This window comes from Notamacropus eugenii, chromosome 1, assembly GCF_028372415.1.
Source record: "Notamacropus eugenii isolate mMacEug1 chromosome 1, mMacEug1.pri_v2, whole genome shotgun sequence".
In the NCBI taxonomy this organism is placed as follows: Eukaryota; Metazoa; Chordata; class Mammalia; order Diprotodontia; family Macropodidae; genus Notamacropus; species Notamacropus eugenii.
This window is the reverse complement of record NC_092872.1, coordinates 352,596,905-352,621,818: the sequence shown is the minus strand read 5'-3', so window position 1 is coordinate 352,621,818 and position 24,914 is coordinate 352,596,905. Positions and strand designations below refer to the sequence as shown.

The 24,914-nt window shown below is 41.4% G+C and overlaps 1 long non-coding RNA gene across 1 annotated transcript in view; it reads right to left on the bottom strand.

Annotated features, from left to right (window-relative positions):
* Positions 1-9,407: 9,407 nt before the first annotated feature.
* Positions 9,408-24,914, bottom strand: part of LOC140518248 (uncharacterized) — a 28,917-nt gene continuing 13,410 nt past the window's right edge. Inside the window, exons 3-4 of the long non-coding RNA XR_011971880.1 lie at positions 9,952-10,127; positions 9,408-9,636 (exon numbers count right to left, since the gene is read on the bottom strand). This is a non-coding gene — a long non-coding RNA (uncharacterized lncRNA). The remainder of the gene's footprint in view (positions 9,637-9,951; positions 10,128-24,914) is intronic.

Below are 24,914 nucleotides of genomic sequence, written 5' to 3'. Positions count from 1 at the left end.
ACAATTGTGTTTTCTTCACAACAGCCCTGTGAGAAATCTTAACACAAATATTACAGTGCCTATTTTACAGATGAGGAAATTGAGGAACAGAGAGGTGATAAACACATCTGGGAAATGTCTGAGCTGGAATTTGAATGCTCATTTTCTCATTCCTATACTAGTCTAGTACTCTATCCATGCCATTGGGCTGTCTGCCCTATAACTAAAGTCTAGAGTATTTGTAATGTAAAAATGGCCAGATAGGATTCTGAGTAGCGTCCCCATAGCGAGCTGCACTCTCCGCCCTTCCTCCCCGGCCAGAGGACAATCGGATAATAATCTTGGGCCTCATTCAGATTGAAGGGAGGGAGAAGATCCCTTGCCCAACCAAGCAGCTTGACCATCATCTCAAATCCACAAATCAATAGGAGGTACAGATAAGTCAGGCTGAGACGTGATTTTTATCCATGTCACAGGAAGTGTGACTCACTGAACTAATATTGCTCCATAGGAGTCTTTGTGATGCATTTACAATTTGTCTCTAACCAGAAGAGATCTCATAGTGGAAACATCTCTGGATTTGGGGTCAGGGAGACCTTAGCTTGAATCCTCTCCTCTTTCAGATACTTATAAGCTGTGTGACACTAGGCAAAGTTTTCTCATCTGTAAAATGAAGAGGTTAAACTCCATGACCTCTAAGGTCCTTACCAGCTCCAAATTTTCAATCCTATGAATGTGCGGGAGGGTAAAAAGAGGAAAGAGCCCAGGATTTGGGAATGAGACACTCAGTTCTGATCCCTATATTAAGTTTCCCCTCTGATACTGGCCAAGTCACATCCACCATTTAAGACTCAATTTCTTCTCTTGTAAAATGAGGCGATTGAACTAAATGGTTTCCACAGTCCCTTCTACTTCCAACAACCCATGCTCTAAAATACCTCCCTTAAGATTTAGGGGATACATGATCTTCTACTTTATAATTTCTTTCTCTCTACTACTTCTGTTTTAGGACACCGCCATCTTCCTAGTTACCTGAGCTTGCCACCCTAAAGTCACCCTTTGTTCTTGTCACTCCCCATTTCAATTATCTTGCTGTTCAGTCATTTCAGCTGTGTCTGGCTCTTCATGATCCTCATTTGGGGTTTCCTTCGGCCATTTCTTTCTCCAGCTTATTTACAGACAAGGAAACTCAGGCAAATGGAGTGAAGTGACTTGCCCAGGGTCACACAGCTAGAAAGTATCTGAGGCCAGATTTGAACTCAGGAAGATGAGTCTTCATGATGCTCTATCCACTGTACCACCTAACTGCCTCTTGCCTAATCACCTATTATGTCCTAGGAGTTGTACCTCTTGAAACCCTATATTCACCTCAATTCCCATTACCATCATTCTACCAGGTTTCCATCACCTTTCATTTGAACTCATAGCTTCCCAGCTGGTTTCCTGACCTCCAGACTCTCTCTTCTCCAGTCTATCTTGCACAGTTTATTGGAGTATTCTTCCAAACACATGGCTCTAACCATGTCACTCCCAGCTCAAAAACTTCCCCTTCCCAAGGGAGACTTCCCATTGCCAAGATGATAAAATACAAACTCCTATGACTAATACTAAAGGACCTCCTAAAACTGACTTCCACCTATCTTTCCAATTTTATCTCATTTTTCCTCTCCACACCTCTGCACCAGGTATCCTGGTCTATTTGGTGTCCCTAGAACAAGAGCTGTGCTCTCCCTCCTGCTCAAACTATTTCCTGTGCCTGGAATATACTCCTCTCCTACTTTGACTCTTAAATCAGAGAATCTCTTTTTTGGAAGAGACTTGAGAGGAAAACATCCAACAAGGTACTAGTACAGGGAACCCTTCTACAACATGCCCAAGATTGGCCACTTAGCTTTTACCTGAGTGCCTCAAGCGACATGGAGCCCACTACTTTTCCTGATGTGACTCATTTGATTTGTATTCATAGGATGATAGATTTAGAATTGGAAGAGACCTTAGAGGATTTCTAGTCCAAACTACTCATGTGACACATGATGAAACTGAAATGCATCAGTAGGTTAACTGATTTGACCAAGGTAGTCTGAGAGGTGGGATTTGAACACAGGTCTTCTGACTCCAGAAAAACTATTTCATGCAAGTCCTCCGATTCCAGAAGCAATGTTCTTTCCATTGTATTTTTACACTTTGTTTTATTGATACTTTTTGTTATATCACATTCATTTCCAAGTATTTTTTTCTTCTCTCCCCTGTCAACCATTGCTCGTAACAAAGTTAAAACAGGGGGGTGGGGGGGAGGAGATGGAGGGAGAGACGCAGTTCTGCAAAACCAACACATCAAACATGTCTTTTATTGTCTTCCATTTGCATTGTTGTAGATTTTGTGTATTTTTGTGTATTTTTCCTGGTTTTGCTTACTTAACTCTACATCAGTTCATATAATTTTCCTACGATTCTCTGAATTCTTCATATTCATTGTACCTCATGGCACAATAATATTCTATTACATTCAAAGACCATGTTTTCTTTAGATATTTCCCAATCAATGAGAACCTACTTGTTTCCAATTTATTGCAGCCAGACACCAAGCATTTATTAGGTGCCTAGTAGGAGTCAGAAACTATACGGAGCAAAGGGATACAAAGAAAGGGAAAGCCAGTCCCTTCTCTCAAGAAGTTCATGGTCTAAAGGGGAGAACAACATACAAACGTGCAAACAAAATATGTACAGTATGAATTAGATATGATTAATGGAGGGAAGACAATAGCATTAAGAGGGATCAGGAAAGGCTTCTTGTAGAAGGTGAGATTTTAGCTGGGATTTGATGGAGGAAACCAAGGAAGCCAGAAGGCAGTGATGATGAGGAAGAGCATTCCAGGCATGGAGGACAGCCACTGAAAATGCACAAATCTGCCATGAATATTTTGGTATAGAAGAGATCTTTCTGTCTTTGCCCTTTTGGGTACATCTTTCCTGCCCCCAACCTCTCTGCTGACCTCCGTCTCACAGCTTCAGTTGCCTTTCAAGATATCTTGAACTGGATGTCCAGCAGACATCTTAAATATGTCCAAAAGAAAACTCATTATCTTTGTCCTAAATCTTAACCCCCAATCCTACCTTCCATATTACTGTAAAGGACAACACCATCCTCCCAGCCTAGAAGACATCTTTGTTTTCTATTATCTCTCACACATCATATGTTGCCAGGATCTTTTGATTTCACCTCTATGACATCTCTAGAATATTCCCTTCTCTCCTGTGACACTGCCACCACTCTAGTGCCGGTCCTCATTGACTTATTGAAAAGGTCTGCTGGTGGGTCTGCTTACCTCAAATCTCTCCCCACTCCAATCTATCCTCCATTCAGCCACCAAAGTGATTTTTCCTAAAGCACAGATCTGACCATGTCACTCCCCTACACAGTAAACTCCAGTGACTCTCTATTGCCTCTACAATCAAATACAAAATCCTTTGTTTAGTATTCAAAGTCCTTCCTCCTACCTTTCCAGTCTTCTTATGCTCCACTCCATGACACACAATAATTAAACAGTAACTGTTTCTCTTTTACCCAGGAACCCTGAGGGTCTTCCCCTCCCAGTTTGATTTTTTTTTTTTATTAAAGGGACCATCCCTTGAGCAACTTAAAGAAGACTATTCATTGAATAGGTGCATCTCACTCAAAATAAGATTGTGATAAGACCTTGGCCTGAAAGGGCCATGGTCTCCCATTGCATCTTGGGCCATCTCCAGTTGTCCTGATGAATATCAGGCCACTGGACCCAGATGGCTCAGGAGAAGAAAGTGAGGTTGGGGACCTAGCACAGCCCTCCTTCACTCAAATCAAAGTCAACTGCAAGTCATATCATCATCCTGATGTCATGGTCCTCTTTCATGACATGACACGTAGTCTTCAATCTGGTGACACTGGCCTCCTTGCTATTCCACAAACAAGACACTTCATCTTTGGGCTCCAAGATTTTTCTTGGACTCTCCTGCATTCTTGAAATGTTTTCCCTTCTGAACTCATCCTACTGACTTCTCTGGCCTTCTTTAAATCTCAACTAAAATTTCACCTTCTATAGGAAGCTTTTCCCTACCCCCTTCTAATTCCAAGGCCTTCCCTCTATTAATTATTTCTTATTTATCCTGTATAAAGCTCGCTTTGTATATATTTGTTTGCATGTTGTCTCCCCCCACTAAACTGTAAGCTCTTTGTGGGCATGGACTGTCTTTTGCCCCTTTCTGGATCCCCTGTGCTTAGCATTATGCCTACCACAGAGACGGTATTTAATAAATATTGACTGAGTGATTGGTTGATCCCAACAGAGGAATCTTGAAGTTAAAGCATACGGACATTTGAATCACTTTTTTTTTTTAGCACAATTCCAAATTGCTTTCCAGAATGGTTAGATCATTTCACAGGCACACAAAAATTTATTAGTCTGCTCATCTTCCTGTAGTACTTCTCATATTGACTATTTCTATCTCTTATCAATATGCTAGATAGGAGCTAAAATTTCAGAGCTGCTTTAATTTGCATTTCTTTTATCATTAGTGAGCAACCTTTCATGTGCTTCCTAAGAGTTTGTAATTCTTTTCTGAGGACGACTTGTTCTTGTGCTTTGGTCACTTGTCATTGGGAAATTAGTCAGTCCTATGTACTTGTGTAATTCCCACCATATCTTGGAATCAGAGCCTTCTGACAGTTATTGGATAGGGGAAAAATTTTTTTTTCTCCAATAAGCTTTTTCTCTTCTTATGCTAGCTTCACAGAATGTATTCATGCAAAAGCTTTTCATCTTCATGTCATGGAAATGCTCTATCTGATCTACTATGATCTCACAATAAATAATCTTTGTTTGATTAAGAACTCTGCCCCATCCGTAGTTGTGGGAAGGTACTTGATTTCATTGCACTTGACTTTGGATAGCTCTAATTGTAAATTTCTCATTATGTCAAGAAACTTGCCTCTCTGAAACTTCCCCCCATAGCTTCTAGCTTTGTTCTCTGTGACGAAGCAGCGCAAATCAAATCCTTTGCCCTATGCGAGGACTTCAGATGTTTGAAGATAGCTATTGTGTTCCCCCCACCAATCTTCTCTTATAGTCTCAATAGCCCCACTTCCTTCAAACAGTCCTCATGTAACATGACTTCAAGGTCTTTCATCACGTTGGTGTCCTCTACCTTATTAATATTCTTCCCAAAAATGTAGAATGGAATACAGTACTCCAAATGGGGTCTGATCAGGACAGATGACCACCTTCTTTGTTCTAGAACTATGCCTCTCTTAAGGAAATCTGAAATCACACTGTCCTTTTTTGGTTGCTATTTAATGTTGTCAGCTTATATTGAGCTTATAGCCCCTAACACATACAGATCTTTTTTCAGATGAATTACTCTACCCACACCTCTCACACATTTATCCCTGCTAAATTTCATCTTATTCAATGCTCCAGTCTGTGGCTATCTTTTGGAATTCTAATTGTCATCTAGTGTGTTAACTGTCTTTCCAAACTTTAGACCCCATCTATATTTGATGTCTGCCACCTATATCATTTATCTGACTCATCTATAAAAATGTTAAAGAGGGTGGAACCAAAGATAGATCCCAAGAGCACTACACATTGGAGTAATACACATTTCCAAGACAATATAGAATAATTAAGGATATAGAACTTTTAGAAAACAGTCCCAAAAAGAAAGAATGAATTAATAGCAGTTCTGCAATCACTCTCAAAAGTTCTTCCAGTTCCTTAGAATATAGTTTATATGGGACTAAAGACATGAAGTCTTTGATGTTAACCAAATGATTTCTTACCACCTTCATACTAATATTGGGTTTCACCTTCACAGTCAACATTTTTGTTCAGCCCTTTCCAGTCCAAAGATGATTGTCCATTGCAGAGAAAATAGAGGCAAGGACTATTAGAGGAAATTAGTTGAGTAGTTTTGCTCCATTGTTCATTATCTTCATCTCATCTCCCTTGAAAAGTGGTCCTGTCTCTTCTTTCATGCCCTCCTTTCCCCTGAGTTAGCTTATAAAACTCCTTTTGTTTGGTGAGGCAGCAGGGTATTGTGGAAAGAGCACTGGATATGAAAGAATGAATGAATGAATGAATGAATGAATGAATGAATGAATGAATGAATGAATGAATAAGAAAAGTATTATCATGGGATTACTCTCTGCCAAGGACTTGTTGAGGATAAAAATACAAAAGCAAAGATATTCCCTTCTCTCAAGGATCTTACATTCTTTAAGAGAAGGAGTTCTTAACTTTTTTGAATTATGGATCCCTTCAGCAGTCTGGTGAAACCTATGCACTTCTCAGAGTAATGTTTTTAAATGCATAAATAAAATACATAGGATTACAAAGGAAACCAAGTCTATTGAACTACAGTTATTAAAATAAAAATTTTTAAACAAATTCAGACTCTGGGTTAAGAACCCTTGTTATAGAGAAAGGGGAGTGGTGGTCAGGGAGGAATATTGTGGTTTGAAAAGTTACAGGGCTAGAGAATACAGCCGTAGGGAAGTACATTAACATGCCTTCTCCAGTAGTAATGGTAGCATTGATTTGATTATGATTCCATGATGGAGAAAGGGGAGAGGGAGTGGGCAAAGGATACAAGTTGGGGTAGCTATTAAGAAAATTGCCAGGTAATCAAATAAAGCATGACTGGAGTCAGTCTACATATTGTGGGCCATGTAAGGCCTTCACCCACTGGGACAGTAAGGGAGTAGGGGATGAAAGGAGAGGGCAGGGCAGGGTGAGAATTGCAGAGCTGACAAGGCTAAGTCCTCCAGGACCATGGTCTGTGGTCCCTAAGATGGATGGAGAGAAGATGACTGGAGAGAACAGTCAGAGGAACTAGTTCTTAATCTCATTTCTACTACTTTCAATCTATGTCATGCAGCCAGGTAGGCCTGTGGATAGAGCACTGGGCCTAGAGTCAGGAAGACTTGACAACAAATCCAACCTCAGACATTTAATAGCTATCTGATCCTGGGCAAGTCACTCAACTTCTGTTTGCCTCTCTTTCCTCATCTGTAAAATGATAATAGTTGTGCCTATGTCACTTAACCTCTGTTTGCCTCTGTTTCCTCATCTGTAAAATAATAATAGTGCCTACATCACTTAACTTCTATTTGCCTCAGTTTCCTCATCTGTAAAATGAAGATAATAAAAATGCCTGCCTCCCAGGGGTGTTGAGAGGATCAAATGAGGTAATAGTTATAAAGCGCTTAGCACAATGCCTGGCACATAGTAAGCACTAAATCAATGTTAGCCATTATTGTTACCTTTAGCAAGCCCTTAAACTCTGAGTCTCACTTTGCTGTCTACAAAATAAAGTGGTTAGATGTTGCAATTTCCAAGTTCCCTCCTAACTCTGAATCCTCTGAATCCAGGAAAGCAAGCGTCAGCAAACAGTCTAGTTGGGGTGGAACGAACAGAAAGGCTTACACTGTCAGATATGGCCTTTGTATTGATTTGTTTTGCTTAACTGCTCAACTCTGTTACAAGGAAGGGTTTTATAGTTGGTGGGGGAGGAGAATCACTGAGAAGAAGCAGCAATTTAAAAAAAAAAACTTCAACAAAACATTTTTAAAGTCTTCATTATGAGAAAGTAGTATGAGAGAAAGGTGGAAACATAGGTTGGAGATACAGCAGAGGGTCCTGAATGCCAGAATCAAGCATTTATCTTTTACCCAGTAGGCAGAATGGAGGGATTGATGGTTCCCAAGAAGTGTGGTGTGAATCAGAGCAGTTATTGGTCTCAAAGATTACAGGATAATAGATTTAGAGCTGAAAGGTATCTGAGAATTCTCTAGGCCAGTCTGACAAGTTTTTGGGTCTAGTAAGGTTCAGACACAAAAACTATAGTACCACGCAGTATGTGATTATCATAAGAGAGTTACAGACAATAAATGCTGTAGAAGTCCAGGGGAGGGAGAAATAATTTCCATTCGGAAGGTGGAGGAAGGGGGAGCGGAGAGAATCAGGGAAGATTCCCTAGATGAAGAAGCACCACAGTTGGACCTTAATGAGGAGGTAGGATGTCAGTGGGCAGAGTGGAATATCACAAGCGTGGATAAAGTCTTCAACAAGTTAGTGTGGGGATACATTCAGGAGCTGCTGAAATATCTAGTTTGGTCGTATCTTAGGCTTACCAATATGCAAGATGTAACTGAAATTTGCAAAAATTTTACAAGTGTAATTAAGACACAATCCTACCCTTCCCCACCCACAAGATCTCTTACATTTCAAACCTTCAGAGAATGGTGATAAGCAGACACACAAGAGAACTGGCTTAGTTTGGAAACTCGAATCTCAGAGGTGGAAGGGACCTCAGAGGGCATCAAACCCAACTTATACCTGGACACCATCCTCTTTTACAGTGCTCCCCAATACATGATCATCCAGTCTTCATTGGATAAGGATACATCTAGTACCTCCAGAGACAGCACTGTTCCACTTTGGGGAGGTGGCCAATATTGGGAATTTTTCAATGTATGGAGCTGAAATCAGCCTCTCTCTGCACCTTCCACCAATTGCTCCTTGAAGTTTCCCTTTCTTCCCCAACCAATCATTGTTTGGAGTGAATAAATACCATGAGCCACTGGGTGAGGTGTAGATTTAGAAGAAAACTCAGTCCAGGCATAAAAACATTTGAAGCATTAGGTTTCAGCAGCTGCTCTGGGAGCAAATATTTCAATGGACATTGTTGTGAATACAAGGCCATAGAGCTGAGCCATGATCTGTTATCTGTAGCCTGTTACATAAATGCAGGTATTATTGCGAAAGGCAGGGTCAAGAACTCAGAGTAACCTGTTGGAGGCCCCTTCTCCTGCAAGAGGTGGCTGTACTGTCTTGGAAAGAGCCTTGGACAGACAGTCAAGAGAGCAGGGTAGTGTAGTATAAGGCAGAGGACCTAAATTGGAAGGACAGTTCAGGTAACTACTCCCCCATGTGACCCTGAACTTCATAAGCCCTTCCAGTTCTTAAATCTAATTTTATGGATTTTAGTCACTGCTCTGCCATTGACTCGATATGTGATATTAGGCAAGGCCCTTACCTTTTTGGGGTCTCAGTTTCTCCATTTGTAAAATGAAAAGGTTAGATTTAACACTCATTGGCAAAGAAGTTCTTAATATTTTTGTGTCATGGACCATTTTGGCCATCTAGTGAAGCCCACAAGCCCTTTCTCAGAATGCTTTTAAATGTACAGAGTAAAATACACAGGACTAATGGGGGGAAAATTATACTGAAATACAGTTAACAAAATAATTTCTTAAAAAAAAATTTTAAAGTTCAGATTAAGAACACCTAGTCTAAGGTCCCTTCTAGTTTTTCTATTCAGTTTATAGACTTGAAAAAGGAAAAAGAAAAAAAAAACACATCTTCACAGAATTGTAAGGAAGTATACACTGCTTGGATTCAGGGAGAATTTAATTACAATCCAATCCCATTATAATGAGACTCATTGTTACAAATGATCAGATAAACCAGAGATGACATCCTGTCCCCTGAAATGGACATGGGTGTGGGGCCCACAGAAAATCACACAATGTCCCCTCCTACTCCACCGGCAAGAGTCACAGTCCTCATAACAGCATAAAAGGTCAGAGCTGGCAGAGATCTTCAAATCAGAGAATGTAAACTGTCAAAAGGAGAAGGGACCTTAACATCCCAGGACATAAAATACTGGATCTGGAAGGAATCTCAGAATCATAAATCGTAGAATGTCTGAGCTCAACTCCAATGCCACCCACTTTAGAAAGCTTATCTTGAGTCTCTGCCTTATCTCTTCCCACACCCTTCCCTAGTGGCTGGTTGCCCTTCTCCCTGAAAATTATTTTGTGTATGCTTTGCATATATTTTATATTTACTTTTCTGTATGCACATCGCTTCCTCTCAGTAGAATGAAGGCTTCAGGAATGGCTTTATTTTTGTCCTTGAATTCCCTTATACATACCAGATTACGAATGGATGGATGGATGCATAGATGGATGCATGGATAGATGAATGAATGGTGCACTGGGTCTGGAGTCAGGAAGACTCATCTTCATGAGTTCAGATCCAACCTTGGACACTTATTAGCTGTGTGACCCTGGGCAAGTCACTTAACCCTCTTGGCCTCAGTTTCCTCATCTGTAAAATGAAGAGAAGAAGGAAATGGCAAACCACTTCATTACCCAAATGGGGACATGAAGAATCTGAAATGACCGAACAGCAATAACCTCATGTTATAGATTGGAAAATTGATATTCACCAAGCAAAAGTGACTAATAGCAGAGCTATGAGGAGAACCTAGGTCCCCTGACTCCCAGTTTGATGTTAAGAATAAATGTATATAAATCCTTCAAAGCCACAGACACCTTTACACTAGTTCAATATGCTCAGCTGTGTCGTTGTAGTTAAGAGGCCCTTCAGTAGAAGAATCCTGCGGATCATGAACAAAACAGAGGAAGTGTATTCGTAAGGGAAGATTATCAACAGCATAGAACCTATACAGTTGAAGACTCCCACTGACTCCCCTTTTACTGTTCAAAGCATCAAGAGATCACATCAGGTCTTGGGCCCCACTGAGTTCACTTTAGGGCAAATTGTAAATCCTAGGTAATTATTGTCCCTCTATCTTAGTTCCTCCTTCTTGGTCAATAAAGTCCTTTCTTGGAACAAGAAGATTGTGGACCCTTATCACAATTATCCCTGGCCTCACCTAAGGTCCTTCCTTCTCCTAGGAAAGGTAATGCCTGTTCTAACTAGAACTGAACTGACCTTTCTAGCACACTGTCCCCATAACGTCAATCCTCTGCTCAGACTCTATACAGTTACTTTCTGTGGCAGACCCAAGTTCAGCTCAGACTTGGCGTTCAAGGCCCCCACAATCTAGAGTGGCATGGCAGAAGGAGAGCTAAATTTATAGTCAGAAGAGTTAGGTGACCCTAGTGATGTCTCTTGCTATTTGTGTGACCTTTAGGTGAGTCATTTCCACATTCTTGACCTTTGTCTTCTCATCTGTAAAATGAGGAGCTTGGACTAGATGATTCAGATCTAAATCCTATGATACCTTCCTAGTCTTACCTTACATTACCCGTCCCCCCATAGACTATGCTTCTGCCAAAAGGCCTACTCCTTGCATCCTGTAATTTTCAGCTTTGCACATACTGTTCCTGGGTCATAAAATGTCCTCTTCACCCTATCCCCCAACCTCTTTTGAATTTTTGCCCATCTGAAAGCCCAACTCGAATGCTTCTACTTCATAAAGCCTTCCTTGATGTGCCCTGTTAGCAATGGGCCTTATTCTTTAAACTTCATTTTGTACTTTTTTTTTGTTTGATAACTCTGACCTACAAACCATGTAATTTTGTGCATTGTAGCTATCCACACTGGTGTTTTGACCTCCTATTGGATCATAAGTTCCATGAGGACAAGAAATATCTTAGCTAAACTTTGTATTTCTTTCAGTACCTACCTCAGTGTTCTATACACTCTAGGTCCCTGAAAAATACAAGCCTCACTCAGAAGTCTGCTGGTAAATTTTTAGCAACCACCTTTGGAGGGGAGGGGAATTGCGATTCATTCTTTTTAAATTTTAAGTTTAGTCTAAATTATCAATATTTTCTCCATCCTAGAGTCTAGACCTAGGGGTGAGGAACCTGCAGCCTCAAGGCCTTCTAGGTCCTTGGGTGAAGCCTTTTGACTGAGTCCAAGTTTTACAGAACAAATCCTTTTATTAAGGGGATTTTTTTCTGTGAAGTTTGGATTCAGTTAAAGGGACACACTTAAGGACCTAGGGTCATATGTGGTCTTGAGGCCACACTGGTCTAGACAATCAACACAATAATAAATCAAGCCCTGATTTGTGGCATTTGTGGATTCCTTGAAGTGCTCAAGCTGCAAATTTCTCAATCAGCTCTTAAGAGCCTTACAAGTTAGCTCAGCACACTCCTGGTCCTACTCCACCCCTACTTGGGTGGGGCCAAAGATAATTGCTTTAAGGGTCCACAAATTCGTTCTTTGAATTTGTTAGAGAGATCAGCATGGGCTTGCAAGCAACTGATCTTTCTAGGGCACCAAGGATATGAGGAGCATGCTTAAATCCTTCATCAGCCTACAGTAAGACTCAGTTCTTGACACTGAGCCCAGATGTTTGCAAGTGAGCTAGAGGTGGGGTCACTGAATCCTCCAAACAATTAATTTTAATTGACTTACCAGCATACAGGAAGAGATGAAAAGTCCCTCTGCAGGAGGGACTGAAGAAAATGGGAACAGTGTGACATCTTTCACTCCGCTTCCCTCCCACACCCTACCTTCCCAGTGGGCTCCTCCTCCAGACTTTTCTTTGTCTGTCTATGACATCACCTTCCTCCTGGTCACTGAGGCTCAAAATCTTGAGCTCATCCTCAACACTCTACTTTATGTGTTAGCCCCTCCCCAACAAACAATCCTTCCTCCACAAACTTCTCCACATCCTTCCCCTCCTTTAATAACACCCAGTTGCCATTCTATTGCAAATCTTCATCACCTCTTGCTTGGACTATGTAAATGGCTGGATCTGCCTGTGTCTACTCTCTACCCCAGCCCCCCACTCCAATTCATCCTTAATGCAACTGCCAAAGTAATCTTCCTGCTGTATAATTCTGACCACATCACTCTCCTGCTCAAAAGTCTTCATTGGCTCCCCATGACCTGCTCAGCTAAAATACCTTCCCACTGTCATGCTCCCTCACAATCTGTCTCCAAGCTACCCCATCTGCTTTATCTTTCTTTCTTCCTCTTTACACTTTTCATTCAAACAAGGTGGACTGACTTCTGTCCACAAATAGATCCTTTGATTTCCTTCCTACTCACTTTTGCTCATGTCATTCCTTGTGCCTGGAATGCCTTCCTTCCTTCTAGGATTCTACCATTCATCAAGACCCTGATCCAGGAAACCTCCCAACCCCCATTGAAGTAAATCATCTCATAGGATTTCACAGGTGAGCCAGTAGAGGCTCAAAAGAGTCATAGAATCCCAGAATATTAAGAGTTGGAAAGGACTTTAGAGATTATCCAGTCCAATCTCTCATTTTGAAAATGGATTAGAGCAGGGGTGGGGAACCTGAAGCCTCCAGGCCACATGTGACTCTCTAGGTCCTCAGGTGTGGCCATTTGAGAGAACAGGACCATACTTGAAGACCTAGAGGGTTACATGTAGCCTCGAGGTCACAGGTTCCCCTGGATTAGAGGATTAGAGAAGATAAATGACTTTCCCAAGGTCACACAGCTAATAAGTGGCAGACCTAAGATTTGAACCCAGGTCTTTGGGCTCCCAGTCTGTCTGTCCTCCTCTCTCCCCTTCTTGAACCTCTCCCTACCTTTGGCCTTACAGGCTTTAGAAGGCTCTGAGTGGGTCTCTAGATCTGGCCGCTCCCAGATAGGCATGTCTTTCTGCAAAGTGAAAGTTTCTGCATATGGGGGCTTATATCTCCATATGCTATGTTTTATACAATATGCTTGTATGCCCTGAAATGCCAGGATCTGGTTTTTCAATGTTTCCTGCTCTTATTTTAGGAATGTGTTAGCAGTGCTCCTTTGAGCATTGGGGACATGTTCCCCTAAAGGTGTGCAGGGCTTTCTCTCATCCCAGTCCAGCTCGGCCCCCACCCTTACCCTGCTCCTACCCCCAGTTAGGAGAAGACCTCCGCTTCCTCCTCCCTCCTTTTTATTCTCCTTTCCTCCTTCCCAACCCCCTACTTTTGCCGACTCCCGTTCTGAGAAGAGAACACATTCTTTGGGTCTGTGTTTCCCTGGGAGAAATCCATTTTCAGAATCTGGAGGTGTTAAAATGTGTTTGTTTGTTTTTTTCCACTCCAAGGAACCCATGGTGAGGACACGGAGCCCTGAGGATCCCTCTGCATGTCTGTGTCCTCACTATCTCCCCAGGGGACCTCAAGCAGGAGCCTCACATTCCTCTGGTTGGGGAGTAAACTCGAGGTCCCCTGGGGGGAGCCAAGGGGGAAAACCTGGTTTCCTGCCCACCAGGCTGGTGAAGATCATCTGGGACAATAGAATGCAGTCCCTTCCTTCTGTATAGCCATGCCACCACAGATGGCCCTGTCCTTAAAGGACCCCAGATTTCCACTGCCCCTTGGGTGGGTCTCTGGCTCTACCCTTGGCCGAAATTTCTGCTTATTGTGAGGAATAACAAAAGGATTTCTCAGTTTCCAGAGCAAGACAGACGACTCAAATGCTCCTCATGGCTGTCTTGAGTAGTCTCAAGTTTGAATCTAATAAAATACCAGAGCTGGAAGGGACCTTCAGAATCCTCTAGCCCAAGGGTTCTTAAGTGGTATCCCACAGACAGATTTCAGGCAGCCTGTGAACTTGGATGGGGGAAAAAATTTCTACCTTTATTTTCACTAACCTAATTTGGCATTTCCTTCTATTATGAATTTTTAAAAAATTATTATTCTGAGAAGGGATTCGTAAGTTTCAACAAGGAGTCCTTAACAACAACAACAAAAAGGTTGAGAACCCCTAATCTACTGTAACTCCCCTCTTTCACAGATGGGAAAACTGAGGTTCCTAAAGGAAAAGAGAGTCTTGTCCAGCATCACATGAGGAATTATGGCAAACCTGGTACTAGAAATCTACATCTCTTGTTAAGTTTTGTGAGTGCCCTTTCTCTATGTTACACCTCTCTGCCTTCCCACCATCTCACACTAAAATGTATCCAAAGAATGTACCGGTGAACACAACATTTTTTGTTGTTGCTATGTAAGCTTCTTTTAAAAATAAATGGCATTACTATTCTTATCATAAACAAGGGACTGTCCTAGACAAAGACAAGGTTTGGTTTGTTTTGTTTTTCTTGCATCAAGTCAAAGGATTTATTCAAACCACAAAGCTGTCCATCCATACCAGGATGAGACTTTCCTAGCATCACAAAGTAAAGTGGGGAAGGCAGTGTGGGATAGTGGGAGCCCTGATTGGAAACAGACTACCTGAGTTCAGATCCCTGTGTGATGTTAGGCAAATCACTTCTCTGGGTCTCAGTTTCCTCATTTGTAAAATGAGGGAGTTGGACAAAATGACCTCCAGCCCTTCTAGCTCTGGATCTATGATGTGCTTATTAATGAGGCCCCAGAAATACATAAAGGGCACATTACAAGGGCAAAGACTCTAAGCTGGGCATTAGGCATCCTTCAGAAGCAGAGTGGAAAGAGCGTTCATTGTACAAGGAGTCAGAAGACTCAGGTCTGAATCCTGACCAGAACCCTTGCCAATTGGACAGCCTTGGACAAGTTCTGGGTCGTGGCTTCCTTCTATGTTAAAATGGACCAAGGACAGCACAACTATCTTGGCTGGAAACTGGAGTCTATTAATGCAAAATAAGGTCAAATGAGCTTTCTTAGTCACAATTAATTCAATAAAGACAGGGCCTGCTATGTGCACAGGCCCCGACCTTGGGGGTGAAGGACAATGTGAAAATGAGACAATGTACTATACCCTTGCCCTGACAGAACTTGCAGTCTAGGAGGGAAGATAAGACACGTGCAAATAATGATCCCAATGCTTGTAGTCAAAACCACCAGGCCTTTTTCAAGGGAACTGTTATCAAGCTAAGTTTTCCCACATTGTCCTTGGAATCTCTGATACTTGTAAGGCCTGGAAGACTGCGCATGACTCAGAGCAACTCACTTTGTCTCTCAGTTTCCTCATCTGTCAATCAGTTGCCAAACTTTGTCATTTCTAGCTTTACAACATCTCTCCTTCTAAGAGTCCCCTTCTCTTCACTCATACAGCCATCACCCTAATTCAGGCCCTCATTACCTCTCCCTCAGACCCTTGGAACCTCCTTCTAACCTGTCTCTGTGCCTCAAGTCTCTTCCCACTCTAATTCATCCTCTACTCAGCTGCCAAGGGGATTTTTCTAAAGTGCAGGTATAGCCATGTTACCTGCCCAACCCCCCCAGTCCCACCCCCACCCTCACCCCCAGCTCAGGGAGCCCTGGTGGCTGCCAATTACCTCCAGGATCCAATACAAACTCCTCCTTGAAACTTAAATCTCTTAAAACCTGACCCCTTCTTACCTTTCTGCTCTGTCCCCTCACTTACCCCTCTAGGTTCCCTGGCTTCCTTGAAGACCCAGCTCAAATTCCAGTAAACACCTTCCCCAGTCCCCCTGACTGCTAACACCCTCCCTTCATGGAGCTTCTTCCATCGACTCTATATGTATCTTGTCTAAACCTAGTTATTGACATATGCATTAAAATGTATGCTACATTTGGGGGATCGCATTTGCTTTGCTTTGTATGCACAGTTCTTAGCACACTTTCAGGTACCCAGTAAGTGCTTAATGAACACTTGTTGACTAGCTGACAAATGGTCTAAGGTCCCATCCAGCTTGAAATCCTGTGCTGCCTCCTCATTCGGCAAAAGTGAAAACCAAGACCCAGTGAGGGAAAATATCTTGCCTAAGATTACAAGATGAGCACAATTAGTCCTCAAACCCAGGAACTTGGCATCTTTGGCTCTGGGATCGATCCTTCCTTCATCCCCCAGGGTGGGCTGGAGAGCTCAGAATCCACTCAGAAGTCATTTAATCTTTGCAACTCAGGGCTGATATACCAAATTGAGATAAATAGGACCGGGCCTATTTATTCCCCAAGCACACTCTCAGGTAAAGAGCCTTAGCCTCCAAGGCACAAGATCTGATTCTAGGCTTTGTGGCCTTAGGAAAGTCATTTCCATTCTCCAAGTCTCATTTTTCTCATCTGTAAAATGGGAGTGATGACATTTGTGCTGCCTTCTTCAGAAGGTTGTTATAAAGGAAATAGCAGCTAGCAGGGATGGGGAACCTATGGCCTCAAGGCCACATGTGGCCCTCTAGGTCCTCAAGTGCAGCCCTAGTTTGGATTCAGTCAAACACCCTGATAGGTGGTGCAGAGAACAGAGTTCTGGGCCTGAAGTCAGGAAGATTCCTCTTCCTGATTTCAAATCTGGCTTCATACACTACCTAACTGTGTGATCCTAGGCAAGTCTCTTTTATACTGCTTGCCTCAGTTTCCTCATCTGTAAAATGAAAAAGGAAATGGCAAATACTAATACTTTAGTATCTTTGCCAAGAAAACCCCTAAATGGAGTCACAAAGAGTTGGACATGATTGAACAACAGATCCCACACGTACAAACTCTCATTTATTGTGAGCCGATGCAGAACAGTACACTTGGTATTAAAACACCTGGCTTTGAGTCCAGCTACCACACCTACAAAATGACACCTTGAGGAAATTACTTTCTGTGATTCTTAGTTTCCCTATTTATAAGATAGGAATAAGAATACATGCACTGCCTATTGTGAGGAAAATACTTTGTAAATTGTAATGTAACACAGAAATGTGAGCTGTTACATTTAGTCAGCCAAATCCAAATTTAATTGGTTCCCCACAGAGAATTGATATCCACAAGAGCCGAACTTAAAAAAAAAGAATGAAAGAAAGAAACCACCTGTGATGTGTCTCATATTCCTCCTCTGCCATACTTGTCCTGGGATATTAGAAGTTCATAGGATCATATATTAAAAACCACAAGGGACCTGAGGGTCTACTCTAGTCTCTCTTCATTTGACAAATGAGGAAACATAGGTTTAGAGAGGTATAATGACTTGCTCTTGGTTTCATAGCTAGTAACTGTCTGTTTGAGGAAAGATTTAATTTGTCTTCCTGATTGCACAGCCAGTTATCTCACACTACCCCTCTTACTCTCCTTGGGAACAATCTCAACTCACCCTTTCTAGCACTTTTAGACTCAACAAGTACTTTCCTCCCCACAACCTTGGGACAGATCTGAGCATCACAGACTTAGAGCTGACCAGGACCTCAGGGGCTATCCAATCCAACTCATTTATTTTACAGATGTAGAAACTGAGGAGTGGAGAAGACTTGATCAGGACCAAACAGTAAATGAGAGAGGTGGGATTTGAACTCAGGGCCTCAGATCCTAAAACCTAGTCTTTTTTCTATTTTACCACTTCAACGCAGAGTAAAGTTGCAAGTATTGTCCCTATTTTAGAGATGAAGGAGGAGCTGGGTGGTATAGTGGATAGCATGCCAGGAATCAGGAAGAACTAAGTTTAAATCTGACCACACTTACTAGCTGTGTGACCCTGGGCAAGTCACTTAACCCTATTTGCCTCAGTTTTCTTATCCCTAAAAGTAAGCTGGAGAAGGAAATGGCAAATCGCTCCAGTATCTTTGCCAAGAAAACTCCCTGACTGAAGCGACTGAATAACATCGAAAAGATGGAGGAACTTAGCAAGGTTGAACAGCTACCTGCCTTACCATAAAAATGCATTGTCGGCTGTAAAGCATTGTAGAACTAGGAGGTGTTATTAGGTGTCCAAAGTCACACAGGTAATAAGGGAAGGAGTCTAACTCAGTCCCAGTCAAGAGAGCAAAAGGGTCCATTTTCAGGCCCAGCATATGGTAAGAACACAAGGACACCTGGGTTGTGGTTAACCTGGGTTCAGGAACTGACTCAGTGGGTAATGTTGGTCAAGTCATTTCTTGAATGTCAGAAAAAAAGTTTCTTGAAACTAGAGCTGTCCAAGGTAGAATGGTCTGCCTGGGCAAGTGATAGGTTCCTCCTCTTGGAGGTCTCCACCCACAGCCTGAATAATTACTTATCAGTTACATCATCCATGGGGGCTCCTTCCAAGTATAGGTGGAGTCAGATGGCTACTGAGGTTCCTTCCAATTCTAAAATTCTATTATTTCTCTCTGAGCCTCAGTTTCCTCAACTGTAAAACTAGAATAATAAACATTATCTTCCCTACCTACAAGTGCTATTGTGAGAAAATGAATGGGGTAAGGTCTTTATTACCAGCAGCATAACTAGTTAATTTTACTCTCAAAACAAGAATTTAAAATTAGACACCACCTCTCCTGGAATAGCACGGTAAACTTAGGATAATAGATGTATATTTTAAATACTTGTCCATAGCCCTAAGCTTTGCGTGCCCAAGGGAAGAGCTTTACTTCCCTCACCTTGGTGTCTCCTTTTGTAATCACGAACCTCAGTTGTGTTAGCAGTAATTACAATAATTATAACTGGTATTTATATAGTTCTTTAAAGTCTGCAAGGCAGTTCATGTGTCTTATTTGATTTTCACGACAACCCTGGAAGGTGGGTGCTATTGTTACCATCCCCCTTTTATAGATGAGAAAATTGGACCTTAGAGAAGTCAAATGACTTGTCTAGTCAAACAAGAAAGGCAGCATGCTTTAGAGGAGGAAAAACTGGATCTGAAGTCGGGACTCATGAGTCAAACCTAGCTCTAATACTTAATATGTCATGGAATTTAGGCAAATTGTTTAATTTCTCTTGGCCTCAGTTTCCTCATTTGTCAAGTGGGGATAATAGTAGTTATTGAAAGACTATCCTGAGGAAATCATTTTGGAAACCAGAAAGCACTAAAGAAATGGAAGCTCTTATTATCATAAGCTCTCAGAGCCCTAATAGCTTCTCAGTTACTCAGTCTCTGTCATGACCCTGCCCATGAAAGTAAATGATGATGGATTTTCCATAATTATGCTGGGTAATTGTATAATCCAAGCATGTTGAACTACTTAACTGTGATACTTAACTGTAATAACAAAAGATTCTGGATTCACTAAATACAGATTTATTCTAATTATTCTACATGGTTTGAGAAAGTCCCTCCCTGCTCCCTCCCTCTACCCTCTACAGGAAACTCCCAGGACTGCTACCAGATATAAAAGAGAACACACAGTGCCTAAAACTGTAAGACAGAGAAACTAGGCTGCAAAGAAAGGTCTGGACATCCACATGGCAAGAGGGGTATGGGGGCCTTGATGCCAACGTTATGTTTGGGAGCCACTTTCAAGATCAAGTGGGCTTGTTTTCTGCTCTAGGACTTGGGATACTTGGGACAACCCCCTATAAGCATACAACTGTTCCTGTGTAGTTTATATTTAGCCAGGCCCCCTAATTATGGTTCATCCCTGTCATCTTCCTGCCCTACTTCCTTCCTCCTGCTACTCCTGTATCCTTTGAACTAGACCTCCAGTGATCACACCCTGGAAGAACTAAGTCATTCAGCTTTGGAAAAACCATCCTGGGCCCTGCTGTTCTGATTCATGGCAAGAGCCCTCTCCATGGAGTAGATCCTACATCCCTGACCAGACTTCTTCCCAGCCATATTCCTGGCATAAAATCATGGCATTCCTACTGTTGTGCCCTCCTAAACAGATCTCCAGAGACCGTATCCTGAAGGAACTAGGTCACTCCACTTTGGACTTCCTGTCTTGTCTGGCGAAAGCCCACTGTGAGTGGCTCCAGGTCCTGGAACAAAAAAGAGATCTTCATGTCTCATGCAACTGGCTCATCCCACTCCTCACCCCTCTTCTCATCTCTTGATAATAATAATGACAATAGATAAAATTAATAAAGCTATGCCCAAGATGAAATAACTAATATGTCTGGGGCAGAATTTCAACTTTGAATTCAGGTCTTCCTGACTCTAGGTCCCATGCTCCATTATCTACTGCCACTCAGCTGCTGCAAAACAGCAATCAAATCAATGATGTCACTGCTTCTGGAAGAGGTGTATCAATCAACTGCCCTATAGCTCTTTCCACTCTCCTTGTAACTTCCCAGACCAATATGACCTTCCCTAGGAACTAACCCCTTCTCTATTGGTGCTGACTTCTCCTATAAGAATGCAAACTCCTAGAAAGTAGGAACCATGTCTTTTGTATAGCTTAAAACTGCACTAAGAGTTTTGGGACACACTGTATTAGTATCCCCAGCCCTTAGCACAACGCTTGTGTGACATTTTAAAAGTTCAAGAGACATACTTTCTAGGTAATTTAATCATTATGTTAATAAGGATAGTATATTTATTAATAAAAAGAGGGCAGTGGCACGCTCAAATGCCAAAGATCCTTCATGGCTATGAAGTTTATCACAGTTTATATGCCCTTGGAAGAACAGGTGTTTGTGAGGATGGCAATCAACTCTGATTGGTTAACAATGAGGGAATGAATATTACAATGAGGGGCTGGGCTATATTTCAATGAGAGTCTTGGGGCTATGGGACTTGGATCACCCAAGTCTTGATCAAAGAGACATTAATTTCTGTATCACCTGACAGAAGAGAGAATCAACATTTTCTCAGACCTGTCTGAGAATCTGATTCAATAATTAATTATTAATAAAAGAGAGAAATAATAATGTCTCTCCCTTCACACATAGTAAATGATTTTTCATTCTTTCATTCAAGCAGATATTAGTTGAGAGAGCTATTGGGAGTAGATGATCACACCATGGCTGACTAAGTTATTAGCGAGCTCATGTGCAGAGATGGGGGAGTGGATATTCATGAAGGATTATTGATTTGGGAAATTCCTATGGATTTTAATGCAGACATCATTGAAATGACTTCACGTACCACTACAAGCTCTTCATGGCAGGGGGCAGGGTGGGTAGAGTGGGGGGTAAATAGAGATATATGGATACAGATGTATATGTGTATATATATATATACATATATATATATACATATATATATAATTTTTTACTGAAAGAAGCATTAAATACAAGGTTACGTAAGACAACAATTGTATTGTTACCTTATGTGACCTTCTTGAAACCATAGAGCATTCCCTGGTTCTTAAAGAGATACCCATAGAAGGAAATATTTCACCTGGTTGCTAGGTCCTCTGCTCCTGTCAAGGACTTTCTAAGGCAAATGAGGTCTCTCGTAGAGAAGGAAGGATAAATTATGGAAGATGAGAGGGGACTCTTAGAAAGTAGAATACCTTCCTCTTTGGCCAACCACCCAATGCTAAGGGTAGTATTGGCCCAGGTTAAAGGACAGACCATCAGGTAAGAAGTGTAGCCTAAGGAGACTCCACATAGACAACTGCAACTTTTCTCCATTAGGTATATTTACTAGGCCTGAAAAAGAAGCATTAAATCATGGTTGGATTATGCCATAGAGATGGCACAAGAATGGCAGGTGCCTGGTGCAGAGGGATGTAGAGTGCTTGCTTGCTAGAGTGCCTCAAGGGACTTGTTTTTCATCTACAAAGGATTTAACATTTCCTCAGTTATGTACTTGGATGTCTAAAGGCATGAGAGTATTCACATTGTTTCTAACAATTTCCTAGGTAGAGAGAAGGGTCTACAATTTTATGTTCTACACCTTTGTGCAAAGGTCAGAATGTTCTAGAGAGCCATGACCCAAGGTGCCATGATTATAGAGTGCATGAACCCCAGTGAGTTAATCCAAAGTACACATAGGGCTGTTAATCCATGAGCTATTATTGTAGCACCTATAGCTGCCTTGGAATTAGGAACAGACCTGTCCATCCTCTCCCTAAAAAAGAATTTATTCCATCAATCAAAAAGGTTTCACTGGGGCATATAGGTGAAGAGCATTCTCAGTACATGGAGACTACAGAAATTGGTCTATAGATCTCTTGAGCATTAGTGCCCAAGCAATATATTCATGTGTAATATACCAAGACTAAAACAGAGGTCAAAATTGACGCCAGACTCCACAATACACAAGACTGCTCTTTGGGGAATGTCAACCTCAGTGTTGTCTAAGGAAGACAGAGTTAAGTTGTCTGAGTCCATGTTTTATTTCTCTCAAAGTGGGTGGCCATGCATTGCATGGGAGCTGCAAGTCCAGAACTGGGCTCCCCAAGGGAGCCACTCTGAACCTGGGCTCATCTTGGAGTTAGGGTGCACAGTTTTTAAACCCTTCCAACAGGAACTGATATCATTTCATCATTATTTCATCTCCAGACAAAGGAAATACCACTTCTATCAGACCACCCCCTGGGATTTGGGCTATCTGGACAAAAGAATCTGTCTCCACTAAATCTTCCCTACCTTAGATTAAATTATTTGCAGGCTTAGGTGAGGTTTGACTAGGATAAGGAAAGTCAATGCAATCTCATTATCAGTAATGTCCTTTGGAAGAGAAACTGAACTTTGGAAGAAGGGGGCTGGGGGAAGTTCTGAATATCATTTTTCACAGGAACCACTGTGTCAAGTCATTTTACCGTAAAGACCAAAGAGGCTTAGGTTCAGAGATCAAGGATTCCATTTGGAATGATACAAAAAGAGCATGCTTGAAGCGTTTGGATGGTACTTGTATACTGAGTTCACTTTAGAAGAGAATCCAACATTGATCTTATGGAAGTTTATAAAGATTTATAAGAAGAATCATTTTTAAAAAATATTTTATTTTTCCCCAATTATATGTGAAAACAATTTTTAACATTCTTTTTTTTTTTAAATTTTGAGTTTCAAATTCTCCCCCTCCCTGAGACAGTAAGCAGTCTGATGTATGTTATATATGTGCAATCATGTAAATCATATTTCCATATTAGTCAGTTTGTGGGAGAAAACTTGAACCAAAAAAAAAAGAAAGTAAAAAATAGTATGCTTTGATGTGCATTCAGACTTCATATGTTCCTTCTCTGGAGGTGGATAGCATTTTTCATCATTAGTCCTTCGGGATTGTCTTGGATCGTTGTATTGCCGAGAATAGTTAAGTCTTTCATTGTTGATCATCTTACAATATTGTTGTTATTGTGTATAATGTTCTCCTATTTTAATCACTTCACTCTGTAACAGTTCATGTAAGTTTTTCCAGGTTTTTCTGAAAGTATCCCGCTCACTACTTCTTAGAGAACAAAAGTATTCCATCATAATCATATACAACAATTTATTCAGCTATTCCCCCAATTTATAGGTACAGGATAAATAATTTGATCAGGACTGAGTTCACTACTCATGCAACACATGGACACCCCTTTAAAGGCCTCATGTCAGTTTTGTACCAGGGAAAAAGTGACTACCAGAAGCCTGTTGCATTTGCCTATAGGAGATACCTTGAAAGTAAGATGCACCCCAAACTGTAGTTCATGACCTGAGAGTAACTTGCTACTGCAAAGTGTTGGGCTCTGTGTGAGCTCTTCATGTATGAGAGCTCATTTTCAGATATGGGAAAGCAGTGACCCATTGAACTTCTCTTTGACAAACGCTAGAGATGGGGAGCATCTCTAGTCAATTTTTATGAGTTCAGATGCCTTACTGGCTTAAGAGAACCTACTTGAATATAGATATAGTGTCTTGCAGGCCCTGTCTATGAGAAAACTTGATGATCCCCATAACAGGGGATCTGAAAAGGGAATGGAATGATATGAGCAGCAACCTAGTGGTAATAGACCTCTTGATGCAATATGCTTGGCCCTACTCAACCAGAAAGCAGAGAGTTTTTACAGTAGTCAAAGCAGTTTGAGAGAACTATTTCTTGATATATGGCTTCCCTGCCAACCTTTATTCCAATCAAAGTCAAGAGATAATTAACCAAATCCTTAAAGATTTATTGAGTCATCCTGTAAAATAACAATAGCTCACATTTCCATAGCACCTTAAGGTTTGTAAATTTGTCCAGAGTCACAAAGCTACACAACATCAGAGAATAGATTTGAACCCAGGTCTCCTGCTTCAAAGAGCAGCTAGGTGGCACAGTGGATACCATGCCAAGTGTAGAACCAAGAAAACTCATCTTCATAAGTTCCAATCTGGCCTCAGATACTTAGTAGCTGTGTGACCCTGAGCAAATCACTTAACCTTGTTTGCCTCAGTTTCCTCATCTGTAAAATGAACTGGAAAAGGAAACCACTCTAGTGATTTTGTAAAGAAAACCTCAAAAGGGGGTCACAAAGAGTCAGACAAGACTGAAATCAACTAAACAACAACAGCTTTTAATGACCCCAAATAACTCCCTGAAGCAAAGGGATTTTTTAAAAACAAATCAATATTCTCCCGATGGCACTGTACAGGTACAAGTCATAGACTGCCACAGTCTCTAAAGAATTAAAGTGGCAGGCCAGCCAAATAGTAG